General features: G+C 39.3%; 1 non-coding gene across 1 annotated transcript; it reads left to right on the top strand.

Moving 5' to 3' along the window:
- Positions 1–1,650: 1,650 nt before the first annotated feature.
- LOC130885377 (U6 spliceosomal RNA) lies at positions 1,651–1,757 on the top strand. Its single transcript, XR_009058146.1, has one exon. It is a non-coding gene; the product is annotated as a U6 spliceosomal RNA (small nuclear RNA).
- Positions 1,758–2,686: the final 929 nt, after the last annotated feature.

The raw sequence follows: 2,686 nt of genomic DNA, 5'->3' as shown, positions 1-2,686 counted from the left end.
TCTCTCTCTCTCTCTCTCTCCCCTCCTTTCCATCCTTCCTTCCTTTCTTTTCATTTTGTCTTTATTTCTCTTTTTTATTTAGCATATATTAATTCTACAAAATAATAGATTTTGTTATGGCATTTTCATTCATACCTATAATGTAGCTACATTCTAGGTCATTCCCCTTTTTGTGTCCTTGAACTTCCAAAATAACCGCTGATATTCAAAGTCTTTTCTGCTGCTGACATGCAAACCTAGGACCTCACAAACACTAAACAAGAGCTCCAAGCCCAGCTCACAAACACTAAACAAGAGCTCCAAGCCCAGCTTTACTGCAACTCATTAGGTAAATTCCAGAAGACAGTCTCCAGCATCAGCATCCTGCTGTACAGCTGCGAAATGACAGACTAGGAATCACATCCTTTAGCTGTCTCATTCCACGGTTGCTGTGCCTCATCCTCACCTGTGTTGAGCTCTGCTTCTGGCAGGGTTTGGGACCATGAAGCAGATGGAGCCGGGCAGTGGACTCAGGTAGGGATGCAAGCCTCTGGCTCCCCTGCACAATTTGAACGCCAGGCCAGCTTAGAGCAATGTGTGAGCTGGAAGCTACCTGCTGGAACATTTTGAGTTCACAGATTTCCCTCCTTATTGTTTTCAGATTCACTGCACATTCTGCTTCACGTTACTTTTTAAATTGTTTTAGAAGAATTCCTGTTAGCTAAAAGCATGGCTAACATTGGCACCCTTCTGCTACTTGTCTGGGGTTCACCTCTTTCTAGCAGTCCATCGCCTTAACCACTCGGCCACCTTGTCCCTCACCTCTTTCTAGAACACTCACCTCTTCTTGGTGAGATACTTTTTTTATGTTTTCTTTTGTTTATTTGTTTGTTTTGTTTTAATTTTATTCCATGTTCAGTACCTCTCTCCTTAGACAAAATGACTCAAAAAACCCATTGGATTTGAACTACTTTGCTTCTATGGTTCTCTGGCTTTTTTTATTATCATAATAATGAATTAGGGAATAAAATATTCTGTTCAATATAATGCTATGAAAGAACCAAGTCTTAATTATAAATCATGTGGGTGCTGGGATTCAGAGTAGGAAGATCAAATCTGACTCCTTATTCTTTGTAGACACTTGACTGAAGGACAGTTTGGCTTGTACCTTAAATGAATTACCTGCTCAAGAGCTGTGATGGAGAGAGGGACCAGTAGAGAAGAACAAAATGAGAAAAAGTTAAATAAAACAAACATTGGCCAAGTTCAAAGACAGAGCCATGGTTTATTTTAGATTAAAAAGGACATTAAAGTAACTCTTTATTGGATTTTCTTTGGGTATGATGAAAACGTTTGAGATTAGACAGAGGTAGAATTTGATAAGCATTGTGAATCCCTTGATCTTCCTCAATTTTATTTATTTGGCAGGGCTCATCTTTGTGGGCCTGGAACTCACTTTGTAGACCAAGCTGGCATCTCTCTGCCTGCCTCTGCCTCCACAGTGCTGGGATTAAAGGCAAGCACTATCACACCTGGCTTCAATTTCTTAATTTTTGAAAGGGTTAATTTTATATTCAGTGATTCTACCTTAACAAAGAAGTGGGGAAGGAAAATGGGAGGTGGAGTGCAAGAGAAGAGACGGAGATGTTGAAGATTTGAAAAGTGGATTGGGTGCTCGCTTCGGCAGCACATGCACTAAAATTGGAACGATACAGAGAAGATTAGCAGGGCCCCTGCGCAAGGGTGACACGCAAATTCGTGAAGCGTTCCATATTTAAAAAAAAAAAAAAGAAAAAAAGAAAAGTGCATTGGGAGGATGAGTGGATTTGAAATGTGAATCTCATGTGGCATTCTTGTTGATCTAGTGTGAACTGTGGACACGGTCTCCACAGTCTATGGAAGCCAATGGGCCATATGATCAGCAAATATTCAAACGAGAGAAGCAGAGTGACCACTTGGGGAATGGGTCCAAATGGAATATATATGAGGTCTGTGTTCAGGCATAGAGGTTATAGTTCCACTAAATATGCCTAGGAGAAATGTCTAAACACACACAAACTTAGAGAAAAACAGTTTAATGGACTTTACAAATGTATTATCCAACTCTAATACATTTTAGCAATGGGCTGAGTTGACTTTATGCCCTATTCCCATTTTATTCCAGCTCCCTTTCACACTTACTATAATTCATTCTGTATCCTGTAGAATTCTATGTCTAACTTTACTCTTCATAGCACATCATCGAAAGCAACTAGAGAAACAAACTTCATAATACACCATAAACTTGAAAGGCCCCTCCCCTTCCCCTTCTTTTCTTTCTAACAGTGTACTGAATAGGAATAGGACAGATTCTAAAGACAGCTAATGTTTTCCTAAGTGGTAAACATAAATTTGATCACTCATCATTTTAAATAGAATTAAATGCTTATAGTTTGTGTTTAATTATTTTTTCTTAAATGTCTCTTGTCTTGCACAGCACCCCAATTCTTTTTCCCTATGGCCTCCAAGTTAGGGAGAAAATGTGACTATTTGTCTTATTGAAAAATCTACTTCTGAGTCTGTTTTTGCTGTCAAATGATTCCATTCTGGTCAGTGGGAACCACCCAGCTTCTCGTTGACATGAGTACGGTGCTGAAGGAGCTCCTGTGCTCATTGGTACAATTTGTCAAAACTTCTAAGCATTTTCAAAGAAATGTTCATAGGGTTA

This window comes from Chionomys nivalis, chromosome 12, assembly GCF_950005125.1.
Source record: "Chionomys nivalis chromosome 12, mChiNiv1.1, whole genome shotgun sequence".
NCBI classification, from domain to species: Eukaryota; Metazoa; Chordata; class Mammalia; order Rodentia; family Cricetidae; genus Chionomys; species Chionomys nivalis.
Note: the sequence above shows the minus strand (reverse complement) of the source record. Positions and strands in the feature narration are given on the sequence as shown.